The sequence below is a fragment of the Humulus lupulus genome, chromosome 1 (assembly GCF_963169125.1).
Source record: "Humulus lupulus chromosome 1, drHumLupu1.1, whole genome shotgun sequence".
Classification (NCBI taxonomy): domain Eukaryota; kingdom Viridiplantae; phylum Streptophyta; class Magnoliopsida; order Rosales; family Cannabaceae; genus Humulus; species Humulus lupulus.
In genome coordinates, this window is record NC_084793.1 from 97,492,869 (window position 1) to 97,515,315 (window position 22,447).

At 37.0% G+C, this 22,447-nt stretch overlaps 1 long non-coding RNA gene across 1 annotated transcript; it reads right to left on the reverse strand.

Moving 5' to 3' along the window:
* Nucleotides 1–177: 177 nt before the first annotated feature.
* Nucleotides 178–17,269, reverse strand: LOC133814776 (uncharacterized). Its single transcript, XR_009884804.1, has 3 exons — nt 17,120–17,269; nt 16,927–16,966; nt 178–580 (listed from the first exon to the last, which is right to left on the reverse strand). It is a non-coding gene; the product is annotated as an uncharacterized LOC133814776 (long non-coding RNA).
* Between the last annotated feature and the right edge of the window lie 5,178 nt (nt 17,270–22,447).

Sequence of the window (22,447 nt, forward strand, 5' to 3'; positions counted from 1 at the left end):
TTCCTATTTTATCTAATGATCATCCAATCAAATTATTCTAAGACCAAACCAATTACGAAAGAAAATCCTTCATTTCCCACTCTCCTACACGCCACTTCTCCTTTTCTCTTCTTTATTTTTATTTTTTTTAACTAAATAAATAAAATAAATCTAATAAAAGAAAACAAAAAAAGTGTGTAGAAAATTCCATACAAGTGCACCATGCAACCATGCACATGCACACTGTAACGCCCTGGATAGCCAAGACCGTTACACTGTGTTTAGAAAAGTGCAAGACTTGTTAATCAAGTCATTTAGTTAGAAACGTATCACTGAAACTATAATCGAACTAGGGTTAAAAGATTTTGGTTACAAAAATTACATTTCATACAATCCAACATTTTATATATGGGATCCCAAAAGTAATAGCGTTTAAAAGACAATTTACAAAATTTCAGCATAAAAGTACAGCTACTAGCCACTCTATGGAAAAAACAGACATTTAGGCTTTCCCTTCCTGTATTACTCCTCGACCGTGGCGGCCGATCAGCCGACTATGTACATTCAGCCCCAAAGCTCTCCAACTCAGGACTGCCTTTACCTGCACCACGTAGCACCCGTGAGCCAAGGCCCAGCAAGAAACCAGATAATAGAGTACAGTCATCAATTTAAACAATCAGATAACTCATATAGTATAATCATATGCTCAACAATCCAAAATATTCACATAATCAGGCATTCATCATACCAAGGTCATCGATTAACATTAATAACCAATTCACATATATTAACCAAGGTTGACGCCCTTAGGTTGTACCCTCTATTTATATCCCACTAACTTCGGCCCGCTTAAACCGAGCTCAGTGAATATTAAGCTGTCGTCAGCTACCAGTGGTCGAGCCGCGCCATGTGCACAAATATTGATTCTGGCACTCTTAGGTCATTTATCATATGTCTGATGGCATAATATCATCTATGACATCATACAGATATAAGGAGCTCTTAGTCCAAACATAATCATAAAACCGGGTGCATTTTTCTTACCTTTGGGTTTCAATAACTTGATTAGTGAAATCGACCCTCAAGCACGATCCCGTCCTTGCCCTAGCGTGCACCTAGTCACAGCCATAAATTAACATCATCACCAAACTTCAATTCCAAAACCTAGCCTCGGCACTAATCGCGAGCCCTCGGGAAGCCCTAATTCCACCAAACGGGGTGGTGGAACTAAACCCCGAGCCCCCGGGCAAAAACCCTAAGAAATAACCCAAAAACCCTCTTTTGGAAATAGGGTAGCGCTACAGCGCCCTAAAGTGGGCGCTATGGCACTACAACCAGAGCCAAAAATGCCCCAAGCACCCAAGCCTAGCGCTGTAGCGCCCAAGGACTAGCGCTACAGCGCTACTTCTAGAGCCAAAATGCCCAGAATTGTCTCATTCGAATTTCCTCGAACCAAAACCCCCTAAAACCTTTCCAAACCTCAACCATACTTCAAAACAAGCCTACCATCATCTATAACTCACCCCATATGACTCAACCATACAAAACTCAACCACATGCACCCCAAAATAAAGAAACTACCATGATTGAGCTTGAAGCTCAAAATCTCAACAAAACAATCAGAATAGTCCATAATTCAAGTAACCAAGTCCAAAGTTTCTTACCTTCAATGGGGAAATTCAACCTTAGGCTATCCTCCACACTTCCTCAGCTTTCACTCCTCAAAACCCCAGGCTTAATTCCCTAGAATTCCCATCAAAACTCAGCTCATAAATCCATTTTAACAAAACTCAAAAAAAAAACAAAAAAAAAACTCAGTAACAACCTTAAAACCTTACCTCAAATGGATGAATAACTTCTACTAATTCCTCAAGAAAAATTAAGGACCCAAGTGTTGAGCCTTAGCCTAAGCCTTCTCTGAATTTTAGCTCCAAACTCCTTCAAGAAATGGGGAAGAAGACATAAACCGTGGAGAGAAGAAAATACCTCTGTTTTTTTTTCCTTCTTTCCTTTTCTTTCAGCTTTCTTTTCTTTTTCTTTTTCTTTTTGCTTCATTCAATTTCTACTACCCTCTAAAATTTCCACTAAGGATAAAAAGCAGATTGATACTTATCTCAGTTTTTTTAAACCAAATGACCAATTTGCCCTCCCATTAAAATCTAAACCTTAAAACATTCTAAGGGCATTTTGGTCATTGGCTCCCAATTCCCGCTAATTCCTCGAGTGTCTCTAATAATTACCGCTTACCTCCCGACACCTATCTAATTACCAATTATATTCCCCAATATCAAATAGCCTCCAATATATTTCCTAAATTCCCAGAAATACTCCCGGACTCCCCCGAGCCGAGAATAAATCCTTGCCATGAATTTTTCGCTAAAATGCTCACCAAGATCGCCTCAAGTCACAAGCTGCAGATATATCCACATAATAATGTGGTCTCAACAATTTATTACAAATATTTACATTTATGCCCTCAACAGGCCAAAATTACAATTATGACCTTATAACCTAATCAGAGCCTACAAGCATACTAGTACACATAGTCATGCATCACATATATCCAAATAATCATATAAGCATGCTTATCACATAATCATGCACTTAATCATTTAAATCACACATAATCCAGTTATGCCCTTCTGGCACACTAATCAAGGCCCTTAAGCCTTATTAGTAATTTTGGGTCGTTACACACACACTCAATCACTAGGGTGCATCACTACCTACCATGTACCTTGGTGCATTCAACCAAAACTCAATTACTCTCAAATTAAAAAAATAAATAAATAAATAATTAACATTTAAATTCACAAAATTCTACCAAACAGTTCTAACAATTAATTTAAACAAATAAATTAATTAAATCACAACACTTAACAATTAATTAAAATAAAGCACAAAATTTAATAAATAAATAAAATTGGTGCGCTACAATATACCCTCCTTAAAAGGAATTTCGTCCCAAAATTATTTCTTGCCAAATAATTCAGGGTATCTTTCTCTCATGTCCTCCTCCAACTCCCATGTTGCTTCTCATTCCGTACTATTCTTCCACAGGACCTTAACTAGTGGAATCCTTTTGGATCTCAGTTCTCAGTTCCTTGATCTCAGTTCCTAGTTGTTCATCAAAACTCAGGTCCTGCTTTAGCTGTAATGGCTCGTAACTCAAAACATGAGAGGGATCTGACACATACTTATGCAACATCGAGATGTGAAAGACATTATGCGTTTCGGCCAGTGCTGGGGGCAGTGCTAAATGATACACAACTTGCCCTACTCTGTCCAAAATCTAAAACGGGCCTATATATCTAGGGCTTAACTTCCCTTTCTTTCCAAAACGCATAACACCCTTCATCGGTGAGACTCTTAAGAAAAAAAACTCCCCCACTGAAAACTCAATGTCCCTTCTCTTAAGGTTCGCGTAACTCTTTTGCCTACTCTGCACGATAAGCAACCTTTGGCGAATCTTCTGGATCACCTCACTAGCTTCCCTAACTGCCTCAGGGCCTAAAATATAGTTCTCCTCAACTTCATCCCACTGTAAAGGAGATCTACACTTGCACCCATAAAGCATCTAATAGGGAGCCATCCCAATAGTGGATTGGTAACTGTTATTATAGGAGAACTCCATTAGGGGTAAGTATCGGTTCCAAGGCTCTGAAATGTCAAAGGCACAACATCTCAACATGCCTCTAGAATCTGTATAGTTCTCTCAAACTGCCCATCAGTCTGAGGATGAAATGCAGTGCTAAAATTTAGCCTTGATCCCATAGCTCTCTATAGTCCCTTTCAAAAGTTTGATGTGAACACTAACCCTCAATCATTAATTATCGACTTTGGAACCCCATCAAGTCTCACTATCTCACTCACATATAAGTCTGCATACTGGTCTGCCGATTAGATGGTCTTAATTGGTAGAAAATGGGAGGATTTAGTGAGTCTAACCACTATTACCCAAACAATCATGCTGCTTTGTGGTCCTGGGTAACCCTACAACAAAATCCATTGCTATATCTGTAGAGCAGTTGAAGTAACCCTGCTAGCCTTTGGTGTTCCGCCATGTCAAACATCTGGCAACAAACTTAGCAATATCCCTCTTCATTCCATGCCACCAATATAGTGCCTTAAGGTATTGGTACATCTTCGTGGACCCTAGGTGTAAGGAATAGGGTGTTGTATGCGCCTCTTTCATAATACTTTCCTTAATCTCAACATTGTCAGGAACACAAATCCTATCCTTGTATCGCAGCAATCCACCGTTGGACATTGTGAAGTCACTGCTACCAATTTCTTGTACCAAAGCCTCTTGCTTCATTAGGGCTTAATCCATTTTTTGTCCTTCTTGAATTTGTTCCAGTAGGGAGGAATGTAACGTGAGGTTTGATAGGCTTCCTGTCATAAGTTTGATGCCAGCATTTATAATCTCCTTCTGAAGAGGCATCTCTATTGTATTCAGTGCTAAGAGACTATCGAGTCCCCGCCTACTCAATGCATCAGCAACCATATTAGCCTTGTCTGGGTGGTATAAAATTTCATAATCGTAGTCTTTCACTAATTCCAACCACCTGCGCTGCCTCATATTTAGTTCTTTCTATGTGAAGAAGTATTTCAGACTTTTGTGGTCAATGTAGATTTCGCACTTGTCCCCTTATAGGTGATGTCCCCTTATAGATTTCGCTGCCAACTCCAGATCATGAGTGGGATATCGTTGCTCATAATCCTTGAGCTGTCTGGAAGCATAAGCTACCACCTTCCCATTTTGCATCAACACACTCCCTAATTCATTCTTTGACGCGTCACAATACACCACAAATTTCCCACCCTCTGTGGGAACACAAAGGATAGGTGCGGAGATCAACTTATCCTTCATGGTTTGAATTATTTCTTCACATTTCTCGGTCCATGCAAACTTTTGATGTTTGTGGGTTAAGTTTGTCAAGGGTGTGGCAATCTTTGAGAAACCCTCGACAAACTTCCAATAATAACCCGCCAATCCTAAGAAGCTTCGAACCCCTAAGGCATTCTTTGGTTGGGGCCAGTCTCTAATGGCCCCGATATTTGATGGATCTACTGCTATCCCATTCTTGGACACCATATGCCCTAAGAAAGTTACTTGTTCCAGCCAAAACTCATACTTAGAGAACTTAGCGTATACCTGATGTTCTCGTAGTCTTTTCAGAGCCAACCTCAAATGCTCCTCATGCTCCTCCTTGGTCTTCAAGTAGATAAGGATATCGTCTATGAAAACTACCATAAACTTGTCCAAATAGTCCATAAATACCCTGTTCACCATGTCCATGAATGTTGTTGGGGCGTTAGTGAGTCAAAAAGACATCACTAGGAACTCATAGTGTCCGTAGCGAGTTTTGAAAGTCGTCTTCAGAATGTCTCCAACTTTTACTTTCAACTGATGGTACCCGGATCGCCGATCAATCTTTGAGAATACTGCTTCCCCTTACAGTTGATCAAAAAGGTCATTTATCCTAGGCAACGGATATTTGTTCTTGATGGTGACCTTATTGAGTTCTCGGTAATTGATGCACATTCTCATGCTCCTGTCCTTATTTTTCACAAATAGGAGTGGTGTTCCCCATGGCGTATGACTAGATCTTATGAACCCCTTGTCCAACAAATCTTGTAGTTGGTTCTTAAGTTCCTTCAACTTTGCAGGTGCCATTTGATGGGGAGCTTTAGAGATTGGTGTTGTTTCTGGTGCAAGTTCAATCACAAATTCAATTTCTCTGTCCGGGGGAAATCCTAGTAACTCCTCGGGAAACACTTCCGGAAACTCACAAACGATATGCACATTTTCTGGTTTTAATTCTAACTCCTTGGATTTATCTACCACACTAGATAGATATGACGAACAACCATGTTGCATCATAATTCATGCCTCCAGTGCCGATATTATGGGCGTACGAAAACCTGCTAATTCTCCTTTAAAAGAAAAGAGTTCCCCTTCTTTTGGTCTGAACTTCACAGTCTTTTTCCGGCAGTCAATCGTTGCTCCATGTTTGGATAACTAATCCATGCCAAGTATGGCATCATAATATGCTATACTTAGTTCTATAAGGTCTGTCGGGCACTCCCTGCCCTCTATTGTTATAGGTGCTGACTGCAACCACCTAGTTGACATCATCATGTCTCCTAACAGTAACATTGTACTAAAACTATGCTCAAATACTTTACAAGACATACCCAACTTATTAATCATATTCATGGAAACATAGGAGTGAGTCGCTTCAGAATCAATAAGGACTCTACACATCATACCAGATATAGGGAGCTGACTTGTGACTACGGTGTTGTTGATGGCAGCTTCATTCTGAGTTAAGGCAAAAACCTGTGCGGGCACCAGATTGTTGTTATTATTATGCCCCACTTTCCATTGTGGTCAATCCTCTCTTAGATGTCTTGCCTGACCGCACTTGAAACATTTTTTGGTACCGGCTTGGCTTGGGTGATTCCCACGGTTCCGATCAATATAGCGACTATTACGGTTGTTAGGGTGGTTCTGAGTGCTGTGACTATTGTTATTCTGCCTTTCATTAGCTTTCCTCTTATTGCCCTTATTCAAACCCTTGTTTCGGTGGGCCTCTCTTCTAGCAGAATTGTTCTTCCATATCCGATCCTCCAAGTATTCTGCCTCAAGTGCCTTATCTAGTACTTCGGCATAACTGACCAATTCAATACTGGTCATCTTAATGTCCCTAGCAATCATAGGCTTGAGTCCCCTCATGAACCTTTAGATTCGTAGAGCATCAACTGGTACAACTTCAGGAGCGAATTTTGCCAACCTATCAAACTTCTGTCCATAATCGATGATAGATAAATTTCCCTGAACCAAAGTCACGAACTCATCTAAAATCCTGCACAAAATCTGCCCAAGTCATGGTATTCAGGTCTCGAGTCTGTTTAATCACATCCCACCATATTCCCGCATCCAACTTAAGCAAGTGGGCTGCACATGAGATTCACTGGCGATCATTTAACTCCATATGATCAAAGATGGCCTCGACCGACCTTAACCAATCCTCCACCACCATGGGATCAACTTTCCCTTCAAAGGTTGGTGGGGCTTGTTTTCTGAAACGTTCATACACTTGCTCAAACTCATAAGTCACAGGTAGTGGTGCAGGTGGTGGTGTTGGCGACTGAGGCTACGCCACTGGTATTTGAGGTACTTAGGGCATTTGGGGCACTTGGGATGCTTGCCTAGCTTATGCCAATTCCTCATCTCTCAGTCTTAGTTGTTCTCTCAACCTTGCTACCTCTGCAGCTAGATCCACAAATGGTGTTGCTGGAGCTACAGGTTGGACTGGTGGCATTGTTAGGAAAATATGTATTTGCCTCAATGGAAATAGGTAAGATAATTACAACTCTAAACTAAATATTACAAATAAATATTATTGATTAAAAAGTGTTACAACTCTATGACAAAAATTACATGTAAATATAGAGAAAGAGGTAGAAGATGATAGAAATAGAAAATATAACTCTAAGACAAAAAGATACAAATAAACTAGAAGTAGTAGAATGAAAGATATAGATGAGATTACAACTCTAAAACAAAAGATACATATAAAGAGTAAACATAGAATAATAGAAGAAATGAAAAGCAATAGAATAAAAGAACAAGATTAAGAACAATGAACTAAGAACTCTCACTCACACAACCAAAGTGAAGAGTGTTGGGGATCACCAACTTGAACAAGGTTTGAAACATTTGTCCAAAAGCTTATTTCCCCCTAACTCAAGCACTAAGGGATCTCTCACAGATATTGGAAATGCTTTCTGGAATAAACAAGCCTCAAGGTGTTTCTAGCCAAGTGCTCTAATGGATAGAAAAATTGTGTCTTACAAGTGAGCTATAGGCTCCTATTTATAGAGTTTAGAGACACCCTTTGAATTTAAAATTCCACCAACCCCCATGGCTGTTACCAATGTTTAATTGGATTAATATGGAATTAAAAAAGAGATTTGAGAGTTATTTGGGTTTTTTGAGCCGTTCAACAAAGATTGAAAAAACTGAAAAAATTGGTCAGTTTTTGGCCTATGGTCGCAGCCAGAGACATTAGTGGCCGCGGCCACTAGTCTCTATCCCACAGGCCACAGCCACTAACATTCAGTGGTCGCGGCCACCGACCAATTTCAACACTAAAAATGTGCTGTTTTTCCAAACAGTTCCAAACCCTCCCAAATGATTTTGTAACTCCGAAAACACATTATTGGGGTTAAAATCATATCTCTAACAACCATTTCACATATGGCTTTATGAAATTCATCTCAATATTGTATAACAACAAATTTACACAATAAAGGGTAATATTTGGAAGTTACAAATTTGTAATACCAAATATGTTACATTATTTGGATATATTTCATATATCTAAATATTGTATCTCTCTATTATATGTTACAATATGTGACACTCTTTGTCACATTTATTTAATCTAAAACATTATATTATAATATAATATAATATTACATTATATTATAAAATAATATAATAGGCATTCCTATGTCAAGATTTTTCATGGCCTTAGACCTTGTGGAGACACCTTTTCCTTGGCTTCCTCCTCTTCCTTTGCCTCTTCGTCCTCTTGTTAATATTATGAGCTTCTAAGGCACCAAAAGAAAGTCATAAGAGAGGACAATTTGCAAAATGGTTTGATAAATATTAGTGAAAATCATACATTCCAAATCCACACCATTTGGAGTTTTCAAAAGGAAAATATTAAACCGTAGCATTCAAAGTGTGTTCAAAATTATTTCAAAATTCAAACAACTCATAAAGTATTCAATAACCAAAAACATAAATCCTTAGGGTTTTAAAAAAAAAACCCATCTTATTCATTAACGTTTCATGGAACGATCAACGTGATGGACTCTAGTCCTCAACTATGGACTCGTCTTCTGAGCTGTAATCAAAGACGTCCTCTGGGATGTGGAAGTATTCCGAAGCACTCGCCAGCACCCTCATCCTAGTAGTCACTTGTGGTATAGCATGATCTACTTCCTGACATGCCAAGGCTCCTTCCAAATCATGTACCATCTCCAAAAGCTCCTCCATCTCTCTGTTATCCATCTTTCCCATAACTATCTCCTGACGACTAAATTTTTAGTTGTTCATAAGATAGTATATCACATACTCTATGGTGCTAAATTCCAGGTCGTCCTGAACGACATTGTACCATGCTACGTCTAACTGGAGAAGGGCCTCGGAGTACATCGACAATGCTTCCCTTTACACCCAATATTGCTCTCTAGGCCATAGCTATGCTCCTCTTTTATTCATGATTCCTTGCATACGATCGCAAACCACCATCATTGTTTTCAACACCGCAATTCTCCAATCGTAAGGGTCCTCCTCAAGCTGGACCTTGGGTATTGCCCAAATTTCCTTAAGTGGTTGTTTCTTAGGGTATTTATAACAAGAGGCATCTTACTATACTGCAGTAACAACACTATAAAATTAAATAAAATAGAACAAGTAATAGCATATAGAACAAACACTTACAACGCGGTGAGGTGAGATTTTCCCGTCTTTAGCGTGTATGGGGAAGGTCCTTGGAAACATGAACGATCATCTCTTATACCATTTGTAAAATGCCCTAGACTAAGACTTTATAAAACTTTTACATGCTCATAAACTTATAGAAGAAATTCACTTATTATATGAAAAATCCCAATCTGGCATTGTTAAAACATCCAAGTTAGGCCCAATAGTTTAAAATAAAATAATAGTTATCATGCAATGTTTTAAAAATAAATAAAGTTTAAGTCCCACTGATATGTTTGGAAATCAAAATAAAAACATAACATTGTCCTTTAAATTTTGGCATTTTAAGCTAATCGTTTGTTCGCCCATAGGATACCCCCACGCCATACACACCCTGACGTCGGAACTCCCCACATCACCACACGTGCCAATGAGAAACCCTATTTGCTACCTGGAAGGAAAAGTAAGGGGTGAGCTAAAAGCTCTGTAAGGAAGTACAAATAACAGACAAAGAAAACACAACAAAACATAATTTTATCGTAAGACTCCTACAACGTCATATACATACATCTTCATACATTGCACTTAACGTCATTATCATACATCGTTATCATGCATCATATATCATAAACATTATCATCACATCTTTGTAAACATGGCCCCCTATCTTTTCCATGTCACATCTTGAGGTAAACAAGAGGCTATGGTCCTTGAATATCCTCGGCGCGTCCGCCCTATGAGTTACGTCCTTATATCCTTAGTAACTCGGGTTACGTCTAGATCCTTAGTAACCCATTTGTTGTGTTGTGTTCAACACGCTAACAACCATTTACATATCATACAACATACAGAAATACATGAAATTCAGTAGCATCAACACAAAAAGGATATACATGATTCATCAAATTTCACCATATCAATTTAACAACAGCATTTCTGTAATGACCCAAATTTCCTAATAAGGTTTAGGACCTTGATTAGGAGGTCGAGAAGGTCGTAATTGATTTATTATGCCATTAAATGATTATATGCATGATTATGTGAATTATATTATTATATGATGATAAATGCATTCATATGGGTCCACTTTTATCAGGGCATTTTGGTACTTTGGCCCGTTGATGGCATATTTGTATATTTTCATGCATTTTGGTGAATTATGAATAAGACCACATTATAATGTGGATTTTTTCGAGCTATTCGACATGAGATGTTCTTTGAATGCAAGTTAGCGGTTTGGTCATAACGGTGTTAATTTCGGTGCTTGGGGTGAGTCTCGGGGTAATTTGAGGATTAGTACATTACAGGGAATTAAAGGGTAATGGGATATGATTTATTAGCATTTGAGAATATTGGGAATAATGAGAGTTGAAGGACGTTAATTAAGTTTAACGGGATTAGAGGAGAATGGACGATTTCTCCCTTGGAGGCTGTTAAGGAATTAAAGTAGGCTTGGGGGCATTTTGGTCATTTGACCTTGGGGATATATGTTGAGTTAGAAGGCTGTAGAAAGCTTAAGAAAAACAGAGCTTCTTCTTCTTCTCCCGATCTCTTTTCTTCCTCTTTTTCCTTTGAAAATTTTGAGCTTCATTTGAGGATTCAAGCTAGGGAATCAAGCCTTGAGGGTCTAGGATTGTGTTCCACCATTGAAGAGGGTTTAACTCTGAGCTTGAGGTAAGATTCTAGCCATGAAAACTCTGGTTATGCTTTGTTTTCCTCTTGATTTTCAGTTGGGATATATGTTTTGGATACTGAGAATTCAATGGAGTTTTTGGCAAAGATTGGTTAGGTTTTGATGCCTAGGACTTGTATGTTTGGTTTTTGGGTTCATTTATGAGTTTGAATGAGGTTTGGAAACTAGTTTTGAAGCTTGGAATTAGAGAACACGAAGGAAGAAAAACTAGGAATGAAATACCCTGGTTCTAGCGCTACAACGTTGTCCAGGGCATGGCAGCTCTGGTTGTAGCGCCTAGGCGCCAGGGGGGCAGCGCTGTAGTGCTACCCTATTTTTCTAGGGTCCTCTTTTGGGCCCTTTTGAGGGTTTTTAGCTCAGGGTTTCAATTCCTAAGGCTCGGGATCGAATCTACTAATCATTTTGGTATGATTCGAGGTCCTGGGAGTAAGGTTTAGGTCGAGAACCTTTTATTGCTCATTTTCATTGATGGGAGTTATATTTGGTTATGACTAGGTGACTGCTAAGGGATCAAAGGATCGATCGTTCTCAAGGGTCGTTCATTTGTTATTTCTTGCTTGAACCAAAGGTAAGAAAACTACACCCAGTATGTGACATGCATGGTTTTGATGTAGCATGTTGAGTGCTCTATTTGTATATCTGGAATGCATATCAAATGCTTGGAAATTTGCTTATCTGTGAATTGTACTGACTTATTAGTTAGAATCGGCAATGGTGTCAGTATTAATTGTGAAGCTGTGACTTATTAGTCAAGTTCGGCAATAGTACTGAGCACTGGTCGTATGGTATTGGCTTATGAGTCAAGAACGATACTATCCTGTTTAACGCAAGTCGAAAAGATTAGATCTAATAGACATAAGCATTATCATCATAAGCATGAAATTCTTGACCGACCTTAAGTTCGATGAAAACTAAAATTGCTTGTCTAGTCTAAAGGCTTGTTATTTAGAGCCAGAGCCAAAAGGCTAAGGTGACCTACACGTCACATGGATAGGAGGGTATGGGACCTACACGTCACAGAGATAGACTTATTAGTCATCTATACAGAGATAGACTTATCAGTCATCTACACAGAGATAGACTTATCAGTCATCTACACGGAGATAGGCTTATCAATCATCTAAACTGAGATAGACTTATCAGTCATCTATACAAAGATAGACTTATCAGTCATCTAACAGAGATAGACTTATCAGTCATCAAACAGAGATAGACTTATTAGTCATTTAACGGAGATAGACTTATCAGTCATCTATATAAGGATAGACTTATTAGTTATCTATACAGAGAGACTTATTAGTCATCTACATAAGGAGAGACTTATTAGTCATCTATACAAAGAGACTTATTAGTTATCTATACAGAGACTTATCATTCATCTACCTACGAGATAGACTTATCAGTTATCTAACCGAGATAGACTTATCAGTCATCTAACAGAGATAGACTTATTAGTCATCCAACCGAGATAGACTTATCAGTCATCTAACCAAGATAGACTTATCAGTCATCCATACAAAGATAGAATTATTAGTTATCTATACAGAGATAGACTTCTTAGTCAACTATACAGAGATAGACTTATCAGTCATCTACTTAGAGAGTGACTTATTAGTCAACTATTCAAAGAGACTTATTAGTCGTCTACCTCAGAGAGACTTATTAGTCATCTACCTCAGAGCAAGAGACTTACTAGTCATCTACTCAGAGCGCAGGACTTCGCAAACATTTATTTGGACTTTCTTGCATACATGAGTAGGGTTATTACTGTTAGGCATGCTTATTATGACTTAGTAACATGTTATTACTTGTTCATGAACATAATGAGTTTTCTAGTTGAGCTTCGGCTCACGGGTGCTATGTGGTGCAGGTAAAGGCAAAAGAAAGCTCGACCATCCTTGAGTTGGAGAACTTAGATGACGATGTGTACATATGCGGCTGCTCGACCACCACGGCCGATGTTTAAAGAGGAACTAGGGTTAAACCCTATTTTGCCACTTAGGTCGGCTGGTTGTAAATCTTTTGTTGTAATTAACCTTTAAAATTATATTTTTGCGATCCCAATGTATACAGTAAACATTTGTGAAACGTTGTATCTTAACCAAAAATTTTAATCCTAAATCGATAAACATACTTAGTTACACGATTATGGCCAAATGACTCGATTAGCGAGTTTAGCACTGTTTAAAATGCACACCGTAACGGTCTCTGGGTAGTAGGGCGTTACAATTTCATACTTCTTATCACAAGGTATATCACCATACATAGCATTTATCTTCACACAAACCAATCTTACCATTCATAGCATAAATAAACAAAAACTCTATCTAACTTCCTTACCACAGGTCCGAGTAATGCAAAACTTGACAAACTTCACAACGAGCCTATAACCATAATCAAATAGCATACTTTAGCATCCAATAAGACTTTCTTGTGCCAAACTCATATACCCCATGTGTGCATGGGCCATGAAGACATGGTGAAATCTACACATATTTTTACATATAAAACCATCAAAAGAATAATGCAACTTTTGCCTATTATACATGCATGGTTTTCAAGAAAAAAAATCATAGGATTGAATATTAGACATATTTTTTAACGTAAAAGTGCATTTGCATGCAACATGTGTATGTGGGAACGTTGTTAAAATACCATTATTTATTTCTTTTAAATCCCTAAGTTGATTAAACCTCTTAAGACATTATTTTTATTTCATAAAATAATTTATTTAGTCATTTAAAAATAATAATAACATATCCATTTATTATTTTTAAATTGCATAGAAAATAACAAAAGCTTGAACTATCTAAGGTACTTATAAATATCATGCTTCCTTTAGAAAATAACAATTTTATTTAAATTAATAAAATTATAAAGTTGATGTGAGAAAAAAATATAATTTGCTTGTATTATGTAAGACTTAATTTTATGTAGTAAAAATTCATATGTAATAATCAAATAAATATATTTTAATTTATTAAACTAAACTTTCAGCCACCATTTAATATATTTATAAATCATAAGTGAATTCAATCTCAATGTTTTTCTTAATTAAATGAAGGAAAATTATACTCATTAAAATGTGAACATTCAAGGTTACATTTAAAATAACTTTTTTAATATTTATATAGTTTAGAGTGTTATATTATTTCAACAAACACTAAAACTTTCTTTTATTTAAAAGACTCTTCATAATTTTTACCAAAAATTATAGCAAACAATTAAACCTTCAAACATCACCATCTTGGAATTAAAACTCATATTTTCTCTAAATATATATATAAAAAAAGTGTAGGTATTTATTTGACTAAAAATATCATTTTAATGTAAATTAAAATTCCCTTTTAATTTCTTAAAAAAATATTGATTAGTGGTGAAAAATGCATATTTATTGATCTTAATGGTCAAAATAAATTAAGTTTAATTAATATTTTCAAGGAATTAATATAATTTATTTTATAAATAAAAATATTTGATTATGATTTAATTTATTGTTATTTTGTAGGAATTAAAGTTGCATTTTGGCATAAAGAAAAAGAAAGAAGAAAGAAAGAATCAAAACTGAAAGAAAAAAAAAAGAGTTGAAAAGTGGCATTTTTTAAGGGAAATAGGCCTAAAATAAGGCCCAATCCAAAGGCCCAACCATGCCTATTTATCCACCTCCAGCTGACACGTGGCTAAGCCCCCAACGCACTAGCTGTCCGCGAGCTTCTCCAGCAGCCTCTGACTCGTGAGCGGCCCCGCCCCTCGACCCGACGACCCGTCTCTGACCTGCGCCTCACCCAGCTTCTCCAGCAGCCCAGCAGTGACCTGGCCCAACCTGAAAGCCCAACTCGCCTCAGCCCAGCTCTTGCCCTTCTCCTCTCCCAACCAGCCACGCCACGTGGTGCACTCCCACTGACTGCGGTTGGGTCAAAATTTCAGCATGCCACCAGCCTACTCTCCTATGCACTTTGGGCCTTGGACCTTCCTTTTTGAGCTTTAAAGCTCATATTTTGTGGTGTTTTAGAAAAAGGGCAAAATTATCATTCACCAAAATAGCTAGGTTAATATTAATAATAAGATTTGATTTTTCAAAATCATATTTTATTATTAATATTTCATATTTATTTTGTAAACCCCATTTGTTGTTTAATTTATTTTTAGTCATTTTCTCCCTCTATAAATAGGGACTCTTCTTTCACATTTGGTATGTAATTTTGAGGTAGCAAAACTCTAGCAAATTTTAGTCTCATTTCTCATATTTTCTCTCTAGAATTTCGTGAGAATGTCTAGCATAATAGAACCTTCTCAGGAAGTTAGGATGATCCTATATGCACTATGACTTTGTTTGGTATTTTTTTTATTCACCTTGTGCTTAAAGTTTATATATTTGAGTGATTTATTTTCTTTCATCTCTATTTGTTCATCTTGTTATCTTTATTTATGTTTACTAATAGTATATAGATTTTGTCAAGCACTTTCTATGTAGTATCAAATTAGTGAAAATAATATAGATAATATCTTTATCATTTTCTCCATCTCATTCATATATATTTACTTTTGCTAAATCTATATAGAATTAGTCATGCTCTTTCTATGTATTTTATAAATGGTAAAAGTAATATTTGTGTTAGGTTTTATGTCCAATCTTTTATTGTATTATTGCCAATAGTATAATGTCATTTTTAGATTTCTCATAAGAATTATCTCATCCTTCCATGGTAAAGAATAGTAATCACTTCAAAATATTTTTGTGAAATATAATTGTTCTTCAATGTTAAATCTTCCAAATGAATAGTTGGGATGTGACCTATCCATTTGTGTAATTTTTGTGAATCAAATATCCAAACAAATAAGTATGCATATTGGTGACTCTTGATGCTTCCTGCTTGTTACCTATTGTTACATTACACTTTAGTCTATCTTTATTTCTAATCTTTAAATCTCAAAAACAACAAAAATATCACTTGCTCTTTTTTCCTCATATTATTTATCTCTAAACTTTATTTATTGATTAACTTTATTTCTTTGTCTCCTTGTGGTATCGACCGCCCGATCTATACTACAACCACCGCTTAGTGGATGCATGTTTTGGGTGTTAAACAAACATCATAGCACTTGCAAAATCATTTAAGCATACAAGTCATTATTTTTATCATATTCTAAACCATTTATACACAAAAATCAGCAAGCATAACAAGTCATGAAATTCATCTTTTACATCATGTTTCACAAAAATTTACACAATCATCATTCATGTTTAATTAACACAAATTTAAACACAACCCTAGCATGCACCTATTATCATATTGTAAATCTAAGAAAATTCCTAACTTCACATAGACATTCAAATCATAGGCATGCTTCAAGATCAATCATACACACATATGAGACAATAACCTAGGCTGAAACCCTCATGAATTAAACATAAAAATAAAACCAAAATTCTCATAAACATTTTCATCAACTTTCATGGATTCAATAACAAAAAAATCCAAATTAATTATCATGCCAAAATTTACATGGGATCCTAGAACATGGATCTAATATAAAAATTAAAATAACACAAATTACAAAGAGGATCCCTATACATACATAGGCCGAAACCTATAATGAACTTGAACATAGAATACCAAAATTACCATACTCAAGTGTTTCAAAGACCACCTAGATCAACACATAGCAAAAATTCAAATAGGAACCAAATCACCAACAATCTATAAGATATCAACACAAAACCAAAACAAAATTAATGATCAACTACCTCATTTGATAGAGTTTCAAAACTCAATTTGGCCACCACCCTTGATCACCTCCCGCGGGATTTCGAACATCACAAGAAAAGAAAACCACAAATTATTTCCTTATAATTTCAAGAAGAAGAGGATTCATGACTAAGGATTAAAAGAAAAAAAACAAAAGATATGCACATACATAGGGGATTTTCGAAACCTTACCCTTTTTCCTCTTCTCTTCTCCTTTTTTCTCTTCTCTCTCTCTCTCTAGAATTCGTTGCTCTCCTCTCTCTCTCCTTCTCTTGAATTTGGTAGCCCCAAAGAAAAATGGCTCCTCTATTTTCTTCTTTCCCCCTTTTTCTAACCTAAGGCAATTACTAGCCTAATGAAAGAAAAAAAAAAGGTAAGTTTCCTATTTGTGTTTATTTTCATTTATTTTTTTTATAGATTTTTTCATAATTATAGAAAAATAAGAGTGTATAAAGATGACATCTTTTCCTATTTTATCTAATGGTCATTCAATCAAATTATTCTAAGACCAAACCAATTAGGAAAGAAAATCATTCATTTCCCACTCTCCTACACACCACTTCTCCTCTCCTCTTCTTTATTTTTATTTTTTTTAACTAAATAAATAAAAGAAATCTAATAAAAAGGAAGCAAAAAAAAAGTGTAGAAAATTTCATACAAGTGCACCATGCACATGCACACACTCAATCATTGGGGTGCATCACTACCTACCATGCACCTTTGTGATTTCAACCAAAACTTAACTATTCACAAATTAAAAAAAATAAACAATTAACAATTAAATTCACAAAATTCTACCAAACAATTCTAACAATTAATTTAAACAAATAAATAAAATAAATCACAACACTTAACAATTAATTAAAGTAAAGCACAAAATTTAATAAATAATTTGGTACGCTACAATATATATATATATAAATATACAAAATATATTTATATATAACTTATAAACACAAAAAAAAAAATTCAAGAACATAAACAATTACCTCTTGAAGCCTATCAAGTGTTCTCGAGTATTTTTGTATAATTTTCGATCTTCCTATCCAAAGCTTTGAGCACTCAAACCACGATCTTCCAGAGTGTTCTCTACATCTCAAGATGTGTGTGGGCACATAGAAAACATGGGTTTTGTAACACCCTGGATAGCCAAGACCGTTACAATGTGTATTTGAAATGGTGCAAGACTTACTAATCAAGTCATTTTATTGAGAAAAAAAAAAAGACGTGATCCTAAGGTTAGTCACCAGGTTAGGGTTAAAATATTTTGAGCTTAAACAGTTAATTTTTCATTGAAATGGAAGTTTAGTACATGGGATCCCAAAAATAGGGTTTAAGTGTAATTTACAAACTCTCTCAAAAGTTATATACAATCAGCATCCACTCTAATGGCAAAATAAAAGTTTTCGGCTTCCGTCCCTGTACTTCCCTCGGTTGTGATGGGCGAGCAGCTGACAATGTACACCTCGCCCCCAAAGCTCTCTAACTCATGGTTGATCCAGCTTACCCTTGCCTTTACCTGCACCACGTAGCACTTGTGAGCCAAGGCCCAACAAGAAAACCAAAACAACAATCACATGTAGCAACAATGGTATTCAAGTAATCATAAATCATCAATTCAATTAAATAACAGAATACAAGCATCAAACTAACCAACGATAAACATATAATCTCACGTTCATATTCTAGCTAGTTACGCAAATATTCAGGGTTGGTACCTTTAGACCGAGCCCTCTGTATATCTATCTGACCCCGGCTCGTTTAGGCCGAGTTGCGTTCAGTACGCATATCATCAACTCCGACACCCTTAGGCAGTCCATTTTCATATATCACAACAATTGTACAACCCACTAGTACACGTATTCAAATATTGGGAACCTAATTCCCATTCACAACCACAAGGGTGCAGTTTTCTTACCTTTAATTCTTAAAGAAGATAATGGAATGTTCCCGAGCACGATCCTTAGCCCCGAGCCTTGGCGATAAACCTAGTCACAGTGTCCAATGGGTAATTGTTAACATCCAATTCAAATAAATGCTTAAGAGGTAAAATCTAGCCTCTGGGACCTCAATTCTTACTAAACCGGGTAGTAGAAATTGTCCCGAGCGCCTAGGTTCAAACCCCTGAGCCTTACCAATTCTATAAACCATTCAAAGGAAAAAATCCCTAGGCGGGTCGCGACTTGGCTTAGTGGGTCGCGACTTGCCCCCAAGTCATATAGGAGAACCCCAAGCCAGAGGGGAGGCGAGCTGCGACTTGCCCCCTAGGGTCACGGCGCGCCCCCAAGTCAGAGGCCAACCCAAGCCCTTCGGGGGTACACGCGCCGCGGCACCCCAAAGCTGGGTCGCGGCGCCCTATTCGAACTCAGAAATTATGGGTTTTTCTCATGTTCCTCCCAGCCAATTTTCCAGAACTTCACCTTAACAAACCTTCCCAATCACACCTAATTATCCATTACTTTAAGGATTCTAATTACCCAATTAAACCCAAAATCACAACAATACATACTAAGATCTATACCCCAAATTAGTAGCAATTCATCATCCAAATAACTAGAATTCAAAGGTGAGGAACAAGAGTTTTACCTGAATTGATGATCCCAACTCCTTAGTAACCTTGACTATCTTTAATTTAGTTTCGCCTCAGCTTGAACCAATCCAAACCCAGACTAATCCTTGAATTCTCCTCTGTTTTCCAGCTTAAATTCCCAGCTTGAACCCCCTAGCTTTCCTTCTGTTTTTCCCCTAGCTTCAAAGCACATTGAGAGAGTGAGAAAAAGAGTGAAACCGTGAGAGAGAAAGAGGAGAGTTTGAGATGTTTCCTTGAGCTTCAGATGACTTCTAACACCTAAGTATATCTCTATTTCCTAAGCAAAAGACATGTTTGCCCTTCTTGGTTTACTAGTCCTCAAGTTGTCCCTAGGGGTAAAATGGTCTTTTTCCCCAGTTCTCGCTAATTCCTCAAATGTTCCTAAAATTTACCAATTAATCCCATCATTCCAAATAATTAACAATTATTTATTCAATATCTAATAATTCCCAAGATATCGACCAAATTTCCTTCTAACTACCACCAGGCTCCCCCGAACCAGGTATTAAACCCCGCTATGACTATTTTGCCAATCCGCTGACTAGGACCGTCTCAAACCATATGCTGCAAATATATCTACATAATAATGTGGTCTCAAAAATTTATCACATATAATCACATTTATGCCCTCAACGGGCCAAAATTACAATTATGCCCTTATAAGCTAAAAAGGGCTCACATGCATATCCAATACTCACAAATTTTCATGTCACATAATCATATAATCTTATCAATCATATTAATCATGCATGCCATATAATCATGCATTTAAACATTTAATCACACATATACCAATTATGCCCTCCTTGCACGCTAATTAAGGCCCTTAAGCCTTATTAGCAATTTTGGGTCGTTACAAGTTTTTATTTTAGGAATCACAAGTATTTCTCAACACATGACAACTTGGATTGTTGTCTGAGAATGGCTAGAATAAAGAAGAAGAAGAAAAGAGTTTTTATGTGACAAAAATTCTGAGAACTATTCTGAATTGTGTATTGTGTTGTATTGTTGTGTGTGTTCTCTTCATCTATATCATATATATAGAGATATATATTACCTTATTATTCCTAATAATAATAGTAATATCATAATGATGATAGAATTTGATTTAGCAAATATCTAACTTACCAAATTTGAAAAAACTATTTTCACATTATTAAATAATTAAATAAATAAAATAAAAACAACATTGATACAATATCAATGTAGTCATACATGATAACTCCATTTTAGTGTCATTTTAGGATGTGTTTTTGTGGTAATCTTGCATCTATATGTTTTTTTTTTTTGTGCAAGATTACGCTTTTGTTTGTCTTTGTTGTAGGTTAGTGCGTCGAACCATGAGTTAAAGTCTAAAAGAAGAGGAAATGGTGGAAAATTGAGCTTTTGGTGGTTGTTCGACTTAAATTGGCACTAAGAATGAATTGTAACGCCCTACTTCCTTAGAGTCGTTACTAAGTGATTTTAAAGCATGCTAATCACTCGCCAATCGAGGTTTCAGGTTAAAAGTGTAACTAAACTGTATTGAATGTCATTTAAAGGCATGATATATATAAAAATGTTATTATTCATGGAAAATACTAAAAGTTAAACGTTTGGGATCCCAAAATATTGTTTAGAAAGTATTTACAACTCAAAACACATTTAGGGTCGACTAGGCGACAAATTCAAGTCTATACATAACATTTTCCCAAAAATACCCCTGGTCGAGGCAACCAGGTAGGCCGAACATGTACCCATCGCTCCATTCTCTCCATACTCATGGTTTTTCGACCTTTCCATTGCCCTTACATGCACCATAGAGCACCCGTGAGCTGAAGCCCAGCAAGAAAACTCAACACAAAACAATTAACATATGCATATCTATCAATCAACATATAACAAAACAGCCAACAGACTAAACACATAGCAGCCATGCTGTCCCAGGCGCTTTACCAAGCCCTAGGTTTGCGGTCTTCACCGTGAGGATGACTTCAGCATCCTAAGAGGTTCTCGCACTAACAGCTTCCACTTCACGTGTTTAACATCATTCCCGGCCCCTTGTCGTACTCGGCTTTGCACTTCGAGTGTTAGTGTCGTTCCCGGCCCTTGCCATACTCGACTTTGCACTCCACGTGCTTAACATCGTTCCCCACCCCTTGTCGTACTCGGCTTCCTGCTGTTCTCAGCCTTCGTCATTCCCGACCTTCGCCGTTCATTCACAAATATGCAATATATAGCATAATATCAACAAATATGTAAACATATAATAAACATAAACAATAGGGCTACGCCCTGCAATTCAATCACAAAGGGCCATGCCCTACAATACAAAAAATATGGCCATGCCCTGATCTATGGGTACAACAGTTTTCTTACATGTGTCCCAAGCTTCCTGAGCACCGCAATCCCAAGCACAGTCCTCTAACCTGAGCCTCGCTGAAAACCTTGTCAAAACGCATTAACAATAGCCATCCATCAAGTTCTAATCCAATAAATAACTTCAGGATATAATGCTAGCCTCTGAGACCTTGGATTCTACCAATTTTGGAGGTAAAATCCTTCCTGAGCCTTAACATTAAGGTTCCCGAGCCAAAAACCTTCAAATAGCCAACATTACGAACTTGAGTCGCAACCCAGCCCCTTAAGGGCCGCGACGCGCTCAAGTTAGAGGCAAAAAGCCTCACTAGTTGAGGGATACAAGCAGCGACGCTCCCATCCTTGGGCCACGACGCGCCTGGGCAGACAGAGGCTTCCAGCCTCTTCGATACACACGGGCCGCGGTGCCTGAAGAACAAAGCCGCAGCTCGAGCCTCCAAACCCAGAAAACACCATTTTTTTTCCTTGCATTTTCCTTAAGCCTAATCCCTCTTAAATCAACCCAATTCAAGGAATATACCCAGAATCCTTATTCCCACAGTCTAAACACCCTAACCATCCCAAAAATAACC